General features: G+C 36.8%; 1 long non-coding RNA gene across 1 annotated transcript in view; it reads left to right on the forward strand.

The window, feature by feature from the left end:
• LOC141435086 (uncharacterized) overlaps positions 1–16,067 on the forward strand; it is a 73,474-nt gene that overhangs the window by 40,509 nt on the left and 16,898 nt on the right. The window lies entirely within an intron of this gene.

Here is a 16,067-nt window from a genome sequence, read left to right on the forward strand (position 1 = left end):
CCACTAATGAACGGGCGCGCCTTATCGTCTATCAGCAGCTTATAGCTTTCGTCCGTCCGCAATTAACGTATGCTATAATTCCGTGAGGTGAGGACCCACCGAACTGGCGAACTTTATTATGGGACAACCTTCCTTGATATCGTGATTTTTCAATTGAACCATCCGCATTTGATTTGTGTATTTTACGTTGTCGAAAAATACCTAATCACTGTGCAATAAGTAAAATAGTCACCACTTCTTATGCAATATCAAACTTGTATAAGTGGCTTAATTCCCTTAATACTTTGTCATTGTTGCTATTTAATATTTTTCAAACAAACTTGTATTACGAAATGTTTTCCATTCTAACGTAGATTATTTTTATTTTTAGATTGAATTAAATAATATCTGTAGTTCTTATGTAATGAAAACATCGTGTTGTCAATTTGTACCCTCCCAAAATCTTTTAAGAAAACTCAGTATCCAATTATCACTCGTCGACACAACATTGACATCCCACTAATATCCTGCAACAACCATATTTAAAAAGCCACACAAACCTAACAAACAATCGAGTGGCTACATTTTAATATCAACGGCAGTATCATTGAATCTTTATGATGTACCAACATTAGCTAAATGCTACGAGATCCAAATTAAATGAAACCGCAAACAAATGTAGAGGGGTAAGAGAGGCCGATCCAATTTATGGCCCCGCGCCCCACCGGTCTGTATCGGTGTCGTTTGCATCTGAAATCTTTCGAGGCAGGACTATATTAGAGAGGGGAATTGGCTGGATCTTAATTTATCGAAGTTTTTATGGTTTAATTAACGGAATTCACTTAGCCACGGGAGGGGCCGCCGGTCGCCCGCCGCCGACAGCGCGACGCATCGCGGTTAGCGCTTTATTTTATACTAATAGATGTCCTCCCTGTGCTATAATTAGCACCAGGACGCCATTGAAAGTTTTAATTGAAAAGGCTTTGTGCAGTTTTATAGTCCGTGAACAATGTTACACGGTATTTCATGCAGCCGCCGGCGCGCTTAATCTTGACACCTCCGCTTTGTCCCTGCGCCGCGATGAGCAAGCCATTGAGCGGTGACTCTCCTAAATAAGCAACTCTCACATTCCTTTACTCTTGAATGTTACATTTAATTACACTTTACGAATCCTAAAATAAAACAAGAAAGATTGAACGTCAAAATACTCAATTGAGGGTCTACAAAACAAATGTAACGATCTGTGTCTCTTGGAAGGAGCTTTTTCAATCGCCCCGAAAGTATCAAATAAATAATTAAATTGTACAAATTTGTTGATAGGCCGAATAAACTTTTCATTGTGTTATTATTGCGTTGTACTTGAAATTAATTCACCCTTCCGAAATTTGGTATTCTAAACTGTAAATTGTAGCCTCTTGCCCCAATTATTATAACATTTATTCTTTATGGGGTAAACAGATCCCTATTTATTAGGGTTCATTATTCGAATTAATTTGTTTGTGTTATGTTGTGGGCTCGGGATGAGATAGACGGGGCTAACCGCGCGTAAAGAGGCTGTTTTGATATTTAAATGAGGGTAGAGGCTTGATTGTAGCCATTCACCTCTTAGGCGCGCGCCGGCCACACGTGGCTGCTACGCGCGGCTCGGCTCCGCCACTTCCCTACTTCGCGAATATTAATTACTTATTACTATTCATGACCTTTAGCGGAGTAATTATTCTAATGTGGTCCGAAATACTTGTGGGATTTTATGTCATATAATTAACAAAGAAAAACTATTTTTTTCTTGTCGTAGAACTTTTTAATGCACTTTATAGTTATTGGAATAGTATCGTACTTAAATATGTGGTGACGTATCCAATTGCCTTTTATAGATAAGAGTATATCAGTTACATTTATTAAGTCATCTATTCTTTCACATAATTGAAATACAATGCTTAATAAAAACGTGATCATGTAGCAGATAATTGAACTAAATATCCGATATTGAGTATTCAAGAGAATTTTGTAAGTGTGCCGGTAGCAACAGAGTTTAATTTACTGATTACGAGGGTTGCGGGGCTTGGGTTACCGAGTTAATTACAAGTGTCGTTACAAGTCTCCTTCCCCCTGTACAGAGTTTTTAATCCCGACTTTTGAACCACCAACGGAAACTGAATTCAGACAGTCATTGTATTAAAATTGAGTACCTCTTTTAACCTAGTACATACTCGGACATCCTGACCTAACGCTTTACAACAGACAGTGCTGTCAGAATTGCCAGTTTGATGATTATGGAAATTATTTCAACACCTAGTAGGTACATTCAGCAGATATTCTAACATTTGACTAGTAGATAAAAAACCTCAGCTATGACTTACGAGGTTATAATCTATGCTAAACAGAAAAGTCCTAAAAGTATTAAAAAATATTGAAATTGCAAAATGTATGAATCAAAATATGATATGATATAAAATGTATTCAAATTCAAATCATTTATTTCATATAAGCAAAGACACATAATATATTAGTAAATACATTTAAGAAGGAGTTAGTAACTTAAGGGGTTATTATGATGAAATAACACTTTTGTAGTTATTAACAAATAATTTATCTTATAATCTGTTATCTTATGTTATATTAATTATCCCTAACACATTTCAGTCGTCGAGTTGAAAGGAATTCTAACACGTAGTTGAGTTCTCCTTATTTAGTCGTTTGGACTTGTGCTAGCAGTGATATTCATATTAATGATTTCTCCGTGGATTTCTCTAACTTTAGCATTTTTAATTAATTTCTAGCCAATTACTAGCAACAGTCATATGTAACTTTTTAGGCTACGTAGGCACCTATTACGTACCCTGTGAAATTTCTCCTTGTAGCAGCTGACCGTACTTGCGTTTTCTGTTTTCCTTACTATGTGGTGTTTAATAAATATTAAGTTATAATTGTATTGTGAAATTAAATTCTAGCAAACTTTAATACAGTTTCTTTTGTTTTTATTAGCACAACATTGTATTTTTGTACCGTTGTATTTTTTTGTTTAAAAAACATGTCTTTCTAATACTTTTACAACTTACTTGAACGGTACACAAGTGCATACAGAAAAAGTCGAAAACAAGTATTGACACAAGCTCTTAAACTTTTCTCTAAATGTAAACATAAAAGTACATCGTGCGAGCGCAGACGGGAATCGGATATTCAAACAAACGTCAAGCATTCGACAACCGGAAGAATGAATGAATGCAAATCTCTCGCCATTCAGCCGCGCCTCGTTACACGACAACTCGGCAATACATTCAGAACATATTTATTGGCTGGAAAGAAATTTCCGGCCAGTACTTTTGCAAAAACGTCTCACGGCTTATTAAGGGATACGGGTCCCATTCACGCTCGTAATGTAGTTACGTTTTGGGAACCGAGTTCTCAACTCGATAAGTTTTTAATAAAAGTGAGATTACGGTGTCGGCTCGGCGCTTTCATTTCTAGTAGGTACGAAGAATGTCATATAAGGCATAGCGCGCTCGGATACATTTCACGTCTCGCTTCACGCTTACCCTAAATCTGTTGTCATTTCAGAGCGATCCCGTGGAAATAGGGGCAGGAATCCCTCGGATAGTCGCGAGATATTTGGAGCTATTTCTCACACGAGTGCCCCCCTCCAGCTTACACCTCCACAAAGGCGATTTCACCGTTTAAATATTTTAGCATGTAAAAAGTGAAACTGTGTAATCTTGTTACCTGTAGCACCCTTGACTATCTACGGGGTGTGTTATAGTCATTTATTTATTTCGAAGGACTTTTGAATCAGTCATGATGGAGGGGGGCGGGGAATTTTTAGGTTAGTTTAAGTTCTGTTTTTCTTAAATATATACCTAGATATATTTTAAAATATACTGACTAAACAAGAGACAGCTTGAAGTCTTTGGGTGCTTCCAACCGATTATTATAATTTACAATAGCATTTTTATGCACATATTATCTTTTCATTTTCATCGTACTTTAAAATAATTAGGAAGTAGTATTGATTGCTCACTTATATAGATCGTCAAAGCAGCGGCATAAGAAATAGATGAAGTTCCAAAAATTTGGACCATCTGAACCAGACAATGCATAAAAAACCTGAAACTGGAAATACTTTTAACTGTGGCAATGTCAGGTGTATTACACCGGAAATTTATCAGTGACCATTGATGCCAGTGATGGAGCATTACAATCACTAAAATAAATGAGCTCGAGCATCCTTGATAGCGATTGTTTACTACAAACGTAAATTTAATATAAAATTTAATAATTTTATGAAGGAGCATACGACAGGCGGTTGCCAGGCAACCGCACGCGGTCCAAGCGACCGTGCCGCTATCGCTTACATAGCCTGTGTTCGATTAACAGAGAGCTTAACCCGGCTCCGCGCCATTTGTGTTTTCCCGGGCAGACAAATCGGTAACAATAAAACGCGGGCCTCCTCACAATGCCCGCACGCATGGCCTGCTTTTAATTTGCCCAACGTATATCGAGCCGGCCCGTGCCGGGACTTAAAAACACTCCCGGCAAATCCCGCGGCTCGCAGCCTCCATTTAAGGCGCTTGTCAGGTTTAATGCCTCCCGTGCGCGAGCAAACCCAACATCCACGTGCTGTTCAAACAGACGCCGGCCGCAATTACAGCTCGATCGATTACCTACTCAAATCTCATCGGATTTTAAGATGATACCGGTAAAGAGAGTAGAAAGTAATTAGAGGAGCGCAGGCTCTCAGGCGTACGATGTTTTGTTGATAATTCAATAATCCGCCCTCCGGAGGCTCTCTTCACAACGCTCCCCTCCCGCTTTGCTTTTCGCTTCCCTCCGATTCCGATACCATTCTTACACAATCAGTTAGCGTATTCCCTGATAACTTAAGCATTTTTTTATACCGAACACAATATTTAAGGACGACAAAGTACTTCGGAAAAAGTTACATCGAGTTCCAGATATTAGGCCGATACAAATAAAGTTAAATTGGCAAAGTTGCCTTCGGAGAGGTAAAAGCTACAGGTGGCACCAATACGACTCTAAAATGATTTTATAAAAACAAATTAGTTGGTATGATCGCTAAGGAGAGGTTCGCGGCAACTTCCTGGCATCGTTCGCTGCGAGTTTGTTTTATTTAGCGGCAATTCCTCCTTTATGAGCACGTTAGTGAAGCCGAGTAATAACGCAGCCAATTTGTTGGGTTCTGATGTAAGTGAAAAATACTGTTGTTAGCGGCGGCAGGTGAGCAAGGGCGCGGCGCGGGCGTGTAGTGTGTGCACACTATATGGGGAAACGGGACAATTAATTAAATTAGCACTTAAATGTATGCTTACATTTACCGCGGCGCAGCGAGCCGCGCGGCCACGCAAGCTCTTTATTAAAACTATTCATCTTTTAAATTGTGTATGGACTTAGACAAAAAGCTATTTTATTTTATTTTTATTTATTTTGTTATAAAGTTATTTGATAACAAAGTTTTATAAAGAAGTTTAATTACAGCTCCAGCTTTAGTTACCTGAAACGAATTAAATTTAATCGTAAAAAAAGCTTTAACTGCCGGCTTAGTGGCACTAAATAATAGAGCGGTTGGTCGTTTTTACTCGTCGAATAGGTATAAATTCATTATTATTCGACTGGTTCTGTCGATTTAAAAGTTTAATTATAGTCTAAAATAATTAAAAATGTCTACCTTTGGAACGATTTTTACTTTTATTACTTTAACTGACGAAATGGTCAACTACAGGCATACATAGGACTAGGGTATTTATTACAATTAAGTGGGGGGTATCATACGCACTATAATTTTCCATTCCATCATTTTAACACTGCAATGCTGCAAATATGCATGCCAACTATGTTAATTGCATGTTCTATTGTTTATTTATTTCTATGTAAGTATAATGTAAAAAAATTCAACCTTTTATCCTAATTGATTCTGTAATGCAAATATTTTAAAGGATAAACAGTAATGTAATGTGTTATGATACATGAGTACCTACTTACTTAACCTTTTTCTTTAATAACTCATGTGTGACTTACTAAATTAAGTCCCTGTATAAATAAAGATCCCTTCCAACTATCCCACTAATATTACAAGTGCGAAAGTTTGTAAGTCTGTTTGTTTTCCTGTTACTTCATCACGTCTACACTGCTGAACCGATTTAGATGAAATTCGGTATACAGATAGTTTGAGTCCCGGAGAAGGACATAGGATAGTTTTTATCCCGGAAAATTGCATAGTTCGCGCGGGATAGCTATAAAAGAATTCTGCGCGGACGGAGTCGTGGGTAACGGCTAGTAAGTTTTTTATATTTTGCTAGGAACTGTCAAGCGACTCCGCAGGATGGCAACCGTCTGCGCAAGCCTGATGTCACTTGGCAACCGGTTCTCAGTGACAGCGTGTATATATTTCAAATTAAATTTAAAAATGAAAAAAAAAGCATGATGATGATCATGAAGATGTGATGTCATTTCAGCTTGAACTAAAATGCTTTTGTATACAGGTGGTATTCCTCCATGTATTGTCCATTCAGTTTTTGGCAATTTTTCAAAATTGTTTAGCCGTGGGGTTAAAAGCGCAATAGAAAGACTTGCAAAGTCTAAGCTCACACAGTCACTAGTCTTACTCAGCCATAGATACCTACAGATAACATAAGGTGTCCTCAGCTCACCTTACTCCTCATAACTCACCCCATCCACTTACTAGCTTCGATTTGCAGCCGCACCCGCACATTTATCATACTCTATGAAGCAATATCAACCGTCCTAACACCAATCAAACTTACACCTTACACAGTCTACGTTGAGCCCTAAGTCCTTCGGGTCTGGAAGTCATCCATTCACTAACTAATGTGTTAATGGATCTTTCGTTCTCAGGACGGTTCATTAGGCGATTGCTGTTGTAAATAAATTAAGGTGAATTGTAGTTTTTGTGGTGTAATTAAACAAAACGATCGTAATGTTTAATGTTAAGTAGAGTTTTATTTATCACGCTCGTGTGACGATGTATGTTTAGTAATTGTGTTAAGGGTGTATAGAAATTGCTGCAGTCATCAGCACCAATACTTGACATAATAAAGCGTGCATAAACGACACGACTCTACAAGTAGGCCGGTAGGACGTGTCAGATATTTTTACAGGCTCCACTGTGGCAAATATTAATGCAGGTGACTGTCCATATTTGTTATATTTTTTTTTATAAATGGCCCTCTGGCCATCTGGCCGATGAAAAACAAACAAAAATTTGCAGTTAGGTTTTATTGTTCTAGTTGTAGTAAAATGTCAACTTAATGTGTAAGTAGTTTTGGAGAGTTATTGTGTAATGTACTCGTCACATTTTGTCATGTACCACATGGATACAAGTGTAGTGTAAATATTTAGCCAAGACGATAGGTTCTACTTCATTCCATGAAGTTAAAATTAAATGAGAAAAAAATATCCGTGGTCACCCAGACATTTCACCTATGGCTTCTCAATCAGATTATAGATAGGCACAAGCCCAGGCTCACACATCTTAGTTTTTGAAATCTATGTGTAAATAAAATTTATTTTATTATGGTTGGTAAGCCGTGGTGGCCTAGTGGTTTGACCCATCGCCTCTCAAGCAGAGGGTCGTGGGTTCAAACCCCGGCTCGCACCTCTGAGTTTTTCGAAATTCATGTGCGGAGTTACATTTGAAATTTACCACGAGCTTTGCGGTGAAGGAAAACATCGTGAGGAAACCTTCACAAACCTGCGAAGCAATTCAATGGTGTGTGTGAAGTTCCCAATCCACACTGGGCCCGCGTGGGAACTATGGCCCAAGCCCTCTCATTCTGAGGGGAGGCCTCTGCCCTGCAGTGGGACGTATATAGGCTGGGATGATGATGGTTTTACGATAATAGTCATGTAAACTGTTACCAAAAGGTAAAACACAGCGCAGTGGATGGAATCGAAAGCTTAAAATAAAACATGGCGCGGCAAGGTTTTAGGGCTGCCTACTCGTATAAGACTAGATGTTATATGTTTGCACCCCATCGGTATTATTATCGTGAAAATAATTATACGCTTGATCTGCAAAAGAGTTTATATTTTTCAAAATTAAAAAAAAAAACATTAATTATATATCGCTGGCCGCACTATTTTCATTTGATCGAATTAAGTAAGGAATTAAATGTTCTATTAAAATTAAAAGAAAAAAGTCAAAACATTTCTTGTTTTCCACTGTACTGACTGATTCCTTATTTTTCTTATATTTTTATACATACATATATATATTAACTGGAAACCGACCTCCACAGGGGTTTTGTTTTTTGCCTCATAGTTTCCATAGACTTTCATAACATTTAAATGGGACTCCTGTGGTTATTTCCAAAACGTATTATTTTTCGTATTGTTTCACAAGGTAGCGAATTTACTTTCAATATATTATTAAGTCTTTGATGAAAATAACGAAATTTGGGACTTCCTTCGTTTATTTTATCGCAGTTATAAAAATAAACATCCCCCCCCCGCACTTTTCTTCATTCCGGGGGCAAAGGTGCCGTCATATTTACAACGCTGACGCGTTGCACGGTGGATGACCGGTTTTTTTTTTTCAATTTCTAAACCTTAGCACTTATAAATAATTGTAAACATCTGGCAACCCTAGCAATCGCACTGAAAGCTTAACGAGAAGGGACCTATTTTCAGGCTCAATCATCCACTCGAGACGCTACCGTTGTCTGCCGCTTGCTCTCGAAATCGCCAGAATCGACCACCGTAATAGATTGCTTGAAAGAACTCTAAAATGAAGTTTTCCATTGCATTGCATTGAAGATTGCCATTTCGTTTATTTCAAACTAACTGATGTCCGCGATTTTGTTTGCGTTCGCGGAATCTATACACTTTTTTGTAATTCAATTCAATTCAGTTCAAAAATATTTATTTTGGATCTATCACATCATCCATAGGTGTTAGTAAATTAAAGTCGATAATATGTAACGGATGGGGCCTGTAATACGAGCAAATAATTAAAACATAGATTGTACTCGTCAAACTGAACAACATTAATTCAGCGACTTTTAAAAATAATTCGTTTATTATTTATACTACACTTTAATTAAAGTTTATTCGAAGAAGCAATGTAAAGTAAATTGCTTGATGTTTGTAACATGACAGGCGACGTCAGTTGGGTTCTATATGGTATTCCGATCCAATTTATGACAAGCGTAAACAAAGACGCCATTAACCCGACCATAGACATTTAGTGATGTTAAAACCTAGAACCCATTGCAAAATAATTTAATCTGTTCAGTAAATCGATTATTTATTAATTGAATGGATCAACGTATTTTATTATTTACAATACTTGATTTAATTCCAAAGACTGATTATTCAATTATAAAAGCAGTAACTTTTTTAATTTTAAGGAAAGTAAATAAAAATCGCTTATTGTGTGTGCAACTCTTTATTGTAGGTACATTAAAACGCATGAAATTAACAGATCACAAGATAATAAGATGTACAAAGGTGAATTTATCTCTTAAAGGGATCTCTTCAAGTTAATCTTTGAACGATTGACAGGATATCAGAATAAAAGTAGACACTACAATCATATAGGGGGGGGGGTGCCCACCCCAGTATGGTCCAGTGCCCACTCCAGGATGGTTTTCTAAATTCTGTAATACTGATATCTTCACACAAAAATCATGCAAGTCAGGGGCCAGCCCCCCCCCCCCTGAAAAATAACTAGATACGCCAATGACTACAATGAAAAGATTTGAAGAAGCGAAATTCATATTTATCTTTATTCTTTACACTTAATTTACTAATTCCGGACATTATAATGTTCGTGCAATCAAAAAAATATATACTTACATCTAAATTCTATTAGTTCACAGATATTCGACTAAACCTCATGAGCCTGCATTTTTTGGTCGTTTCTTAGGTGGTCGTTCTTAGGTGGTACTATTTCATGGCGAACTTTCCCTGCAAGACTACAAGTTCTTTATTTATGAACTAGTAAAGAAAATAAAATACTTGTTCAAGACGCAAAATTTGTTTAGTGACTTTTATAGTGTGGAGCTACGACGTAGACCCTTCTACGGGATCGCGCTACGTGGCGTAGCACTAACTAATACTACTCTAACATAATCTTAACATGATGTTCCTTTGAGCAAGAAATGTAGGTTATTTCGTGACATACATTTTTTTGTTATTTCGTACTTTGTCACGAATAAATGATTTATTTATTTCTTTCTTTCTTACTAGTGAAAAATTAAATAAACTGCCTGGCAATACTCCACGGACTACGAATATTTTTTTCCAACAAATATCAGAGGTTGAAATTCCAGAAAAACAACAAATCGAATAACATCGTTTAAAAACCATGCCCGAGAAAAATACAAACGGAACTCGTAAAGCAAATATTTACCTATACGAGTGTATTATTACAATGAATATTATATTTCACTATCAAAACAAAGAAATCTGTGAATACGATTTTATTGAGCAAATATTTTTTGTTTAATATATTTCTTGAGTGTGTGCATGTTTATGATTTGTCGACAATATTTTTACATTTAATCCAATTAAAAAAAAGCGAGTTAAAAAAGAGCCCTCTAAGTATGTAATACCCACGTAATGAAAGTATTTGGTGTATACTTTTTACTCCTAGGCTTTTTTATTTTATTTGTAAAATTTGCATCCATTTGTTTGTTTTAGTACAAGTTAATTTTGACCCATTTTCAGTAGTCGAATTGACTTGAAATTTTGTATACGTACTCGTAAGTAGGCTGGATGACGATTTAAGTAGAGCCAACAAAAAGAACAGTTGAGTAAAAAAAAGCAACAGTACAGAATAATTATTGTCACATCTGATCTATTTTTCAATTTATGATATAAAAAGAAAGCTTTTCTAACTGTTATAAGTCATTTTAAATGATAACATAACGGATAACTCACGTTTGAAATCGAATTTAGCGAGACATGTTTCGGGCTTATCCGTATGTCAAGCTAAACTCGATTTCAGACGTGAGTTATCCGTTACGTTATCACTAGCCATTACCCGCGACTTCGTCCGCGTACAATTCGGCTATCGCTGTCCCACGGGAACTTTGCAATTTTCTGAGATGAAAACTATCCTATGTCCTTCCCCGGGACTTAAACTATATGTATACCGAATTTCATCTAAATCGGTTCAGCGAAGTAGACGTGATCATATCAAACAAACAGACAAACTAACAAACATACTTACAAACTTTCGCATTTATAATATTAATGGGATGGGATTTAAAATGAGTCAGTCTCACGGTAGTTTCATGTTCAAAATTGTTATAAGTCAACCAATATTGTTTGATATTGACGAAATTTTAATGCAACATACCTATGGGATGTGGTACAATTGCCATAAAATTAAAACCTCGTATGTATCGTTTGTCATAATTTTGATTTGATTTAAAGCATTTTATTTCTAAACATTTTTTTTCAGATTTATTCTTAAATTAACCAAACATAACAGCACCGAAACCGGACTATCAAAATTAAGTACAACAAGTTTATGCATACTTAACCAGGGTTCCCAAATTGGAAGCCATAATCATCATTATCAGCTACAGCAGACCATTGCTGGAAATAGGCCTCCTCAATGATCGGTGGTTCAGTGGTAGATTGCTTCGAGACTCTAAGTACCTTCCAATAAAAACCAAACCGTTTGAAAGGCTAAAAGTTGGCTATTACTTAAAAAAATGTAAACATACGAATTAAGAACATCCTCTCCGTGAGTTTCCTGTTCAGTTGTTAAGCGTCGAGTTTCCCCTATTGATTACCCAAAAAGCGGAAAATAAAATCTTCCTGTAGTACTCTGAAACGTAATACTGCGGCCTACGAGGCCGAGCCTGCGTCGGTTCGTTGTAAGGGGTATTGCCACTTTAATGAATTGAAATAAAGTTTATTTTTGTATTAATCGATTTATAAAGTTTGTGCCTATTTACGGTCACGGTAAAAGAAGACAATACTAGCTTTTGCCCGCAGCTTTGCTCGCGTAAATCGTTCAGTTTGGCAGTTGAATTGAAACGAGGTTTTATGGAATTCTTGTGGGGTTTGTGCAAATTACACCGTGGTTTTCATTTAAGTACGTTATAACTCCACAAACACCACAAATTTAAAGTTGCTCAACGTGCTATGGAAATGGCTATGCTCGGAGTTTCTCTGAAAGATCGAATTCGTAACGAAGTGATCCGACAGAGAACCAAAGTTATCGACATAGCCCACCGCATTAGCACGCTGAAGTGGAGTGGAGTTCTTCAGTGGAGACCATGGATCGGCAAATGTAGCGTAGGACGTCCTCAGACTCGGTGGAGCGATGATCTTCGCAGGGCGGCTGGCAAGAGCTGGATGAGAGTGGCCGAAGATCGTGCTCAGTGGCGTGCCATGGGAGAGGCCTATGTCCAGCAGTGGACGAACATAGGCTGATGATTAAGACGTTATAACTAAAATAAAACACACCCGTGCAAAACTCATGTTTTTAAATTTAGCGGTTGATATTTTGGAATTTAGCGTGCATGCATATTTCTGATGCTGTGCGAGTGAGTATTTACCGAGATAGTAGTGAGATATGCGTTATTATAGAGATTCAGCTATCTGTATGCAAGCACGTACAAACTTTCGAATTTATAATGGGTGTTAGTAGAATGCACTTGTATTAAGATAAAATGGCGATGTTAAGGCTGCACGCGTATTCTTCATTTGTCACGCTTATGTCACTTATCGGGCGCCACATTGTTGTTAGAGCACGTTGATCGTTAAGAGGGCGTCTGCAGGCGTACAGCTGAATTCTAGAGTAGAGCCAGGTCTACCTAATAGAGGACTCAGTTTCTGGTGTATTGCTTTTATTGCGCAATGTACAAAGTGTGGTACTATATTTTTGTTTTTATCTTATTTCATATCCTTAAACATGTGTTTTCGAGTTTTTGTAAATTTTTCTTGAGACTATATTTCACGCGCAATAACATTAGTAATTTCGAAAGCAATCAGCTGGAGGTCTAGGATTCAAACCTAGGTCGGACGCATTTCATTTTTTTTTAAATATTTCTACTTAGTTTACGTAACCATTACTGTTAAAGCTAAATTAATAATAATATGTAGATTATTTTCGTTCCTTTCATTTGTCAATCTACTATGTATTACAACATTGTGAGACCACAAAATGTAGAACGTGATGGCGTAGCGTATGCCACATAAGCTACTTGGTCTCTCAGAAGAATAACAGTTCTACCTACGGTCTTGAAACTGAGTTATTATCGTCTTATAATATAACACGAATAAAATGCGTAAAATACTTCATAACCTACTGCCTCGTAAACTTAGTTAGCAATTTATATTCCTCTTTTCTGACGATCACAAGAGCCTGCTGTCACAGACTAGAGAAAAGAATAGACGCGGAATATTAAACCAAAATCTGTTTTAAAGTTAGCAACAACATTTTGCATCTATATTTCAGTTTGTATTTTCGATAATGGGTTTTACGGGATGACTGTAAAAGTAACAAAAATTTGGAATTGAAATAAAAGATACAAAAAGATTCCAAAAAAACAATCTTAACATTTTATAAATAAATTTAAGGCACTATAGCTCTACAGGTAGAGTTTAAATTATTACAAAAGAAAGCCGTCCTTCTGTTTTTTTTGAAGTTCATTAAAGATCGTTAAGTTTACTAAACATTTAACAGAAGCTGCCTATCTGCTGTTGTGTTTAGTCTGTGTTCATTCCCGAAGCGGTGCAGCCGAAGCGGCGTATTCGGCTAACTTCGCCGCAATCTTTATCGAATAAAGCAGTTTACAAGCCGCTTCGAACGCCCGCCACCCTTTATTATCCATTTATGAAGAAATTTAAATGAACAGAATTGCCTCCTGAGACTGCGCGAAGATTCGTTTAGGGACGCTTCAGGAAATGAACGGTTAGTTTAAACGTAGTTTAGTTTCAGCTTAGGTATAGTTGAGATGCTTGTGAGATTTAGATATTTAATTTGAAAGGATATAGAACGTAGTACAAGGTTTTTTCTTGGAAAATTAACGGCCACATGAATAATATTTTTTTTATCCATTATTGAAATTATTGAAGTTGTTCCAAATAAGCCCCACAAAATTAACTTCCTCGGTACATATAAAGTTTTTGACAGGGTATCCTTTTAATTATAGGTAATATCGTTTTAAAAACACAAAAAAACCGTTAAAGTTTACGTTAAAGCAATACAAAACACCATTATCTGAGCATTTTACACATCCCAGATCCAATATCCGATATAACCTTGTACTTTAAAGAAATATTTCATAGTTCCCCATATGAGGGCGCATGTTCATAATAATAGGTACGCCGGGGGAGCCGGGGGATTTATTCGGTTTTTATTACTATTTTACGGGGCGGGCTACGGTACACCCCGCTAACTGAGTGTTATGTTACGACCGTCACATATCTGATACCCCGTATACTGGTTTTATTATTATTTGTCAAAGAAAGTGACAAATTCAGGTATGAAAAATGAGAGATTTGGAACAGATGTGGGGGAGGCTTCAAATAAGGAAGTTGCTGAGTGCTGACACGTTTTGTGTGAAGTTTAGGCTAATAAATGTTAGTTATTGGATGACGTAAAATTTGAAAGATGAAAATCGCTTTTATCCTAAATGTTCTTGTAGCTTTATGTGTTAACAATATGGTTCGTCGTTCACTAGAATAATATGTCAGTGATACGACGTGTACGCAACATGGCAGCACGAGTCAGTGCATCTGATTGGTGAAAGTTTGGTTAATAGATATTAAATAGTTAATTTAGGCGTTACTTTTCAGAGTTTTATATGTAGGTATCTACCTATTTATGAAGTAGGTATTGGCCACGACTTCATGTGATCTACGCATTTTTACGGAATATAAAGTATACTAAATATTAACCGAGTTATAAATTATCTGCCCAGAAAATTTTGCCAAAATCCGTTCAGTAGTTTTAGGTGAAAGAATAACAAACAGTCATTTATAAAATAAAATATCATGGGACAATTGTCACCAATTGACCTAGTCCCATACTAAGCAAAGCTTGTATTATGGATACTAGGCAACTGATAAACACTTCTATAGATAAATATATACTTAAATACATATTCATACATTTTTAACACCCTTTTACAAACTTTAACGTTTATGATATGTGAGTAAGAAGTAAAATAATATTGAAATACCTAATGATTATTGCTTTTTCATAAAAACACTTAGTACAGTGCAGTGGAGAAAATAACTTGGTAATCTCGTAGTGCCAGCCTTTCTCATCAAACCTAATTAAAACAATAATATCAAACACCTATATATTTCTTTAATGCAATTCCCGAGACGTCTCCTGTGCAGAACAGCCTGAACAACAAACAAACTATAGCTGTAAACCGCTGTGTAAAAGTAATACGCGCCCAATGGCCGGAACGAGCCGCGAGTGTTTGCATTCGATAAGATTGCCGAGGGTTCGCTCATGTCAAGTCTATTGTTTCTCGCTGATTTTTCATTTTCACCTAATCTTTGGGGTGCGTCGGAGCTTTAGTCGAGTGAGAATGAAGAAAAATTTCGTAAAACGCGCAACAGAATGACGGACAAGGTTTCGTGCGAAATGGTTACTGAATTTTGCATACAATTGCTGTACGTGATGCTAGTGATGCACAGGTTGGCTTGCTGTGCGATGTGTTTTTGTCTTGAGTGCCTTTGAAGGTTGCGTTTTGTCCAATGTGGGTAGGTATAGGCCACAATAGAGAATTCGCTATCTAGTCCGATGATATACATAGATACCTAGCCTGGTAATCCTGGCCTCCTGCCTGGCAATGGTTTGGTAACTCTGGAAAACTATGCTAGCACATTCTCAATGGTTTATCAGCGTAATAATCAGCGTCAACTAAATCACATAATTTTTCAAGTAGGTAATGTGCTATAGAAAGCTTAAGTAGCATTCTTTTCTTCTTAAGTTAATAGGTACAGTTCAATATTAGTTTGCATTATTAATGCAAAGGGCTGCGACCGGCCAAAGGACATCACACTCTGCAAAAAGACCAAAACCGAAACACAATTTAAAAGAGAATTCTTAAATAGCGAAGATGCGCTGTGCGGCA

Source organism: Choristoneura fumiferana, chromosome 14 (genome assembly GCF_025370935.1).
Source record: "Choristoneura fumiferana chromosome 14, NRCan_CFum_1, whole genome shotgun sequence".
NCBI classification, from domain to species: Eukaryota; Metazoa; Arthropoda; class Insecta; order Lepidoptera; family Tortricidae; genus Choristoneura; species Choristoneura fumiferana.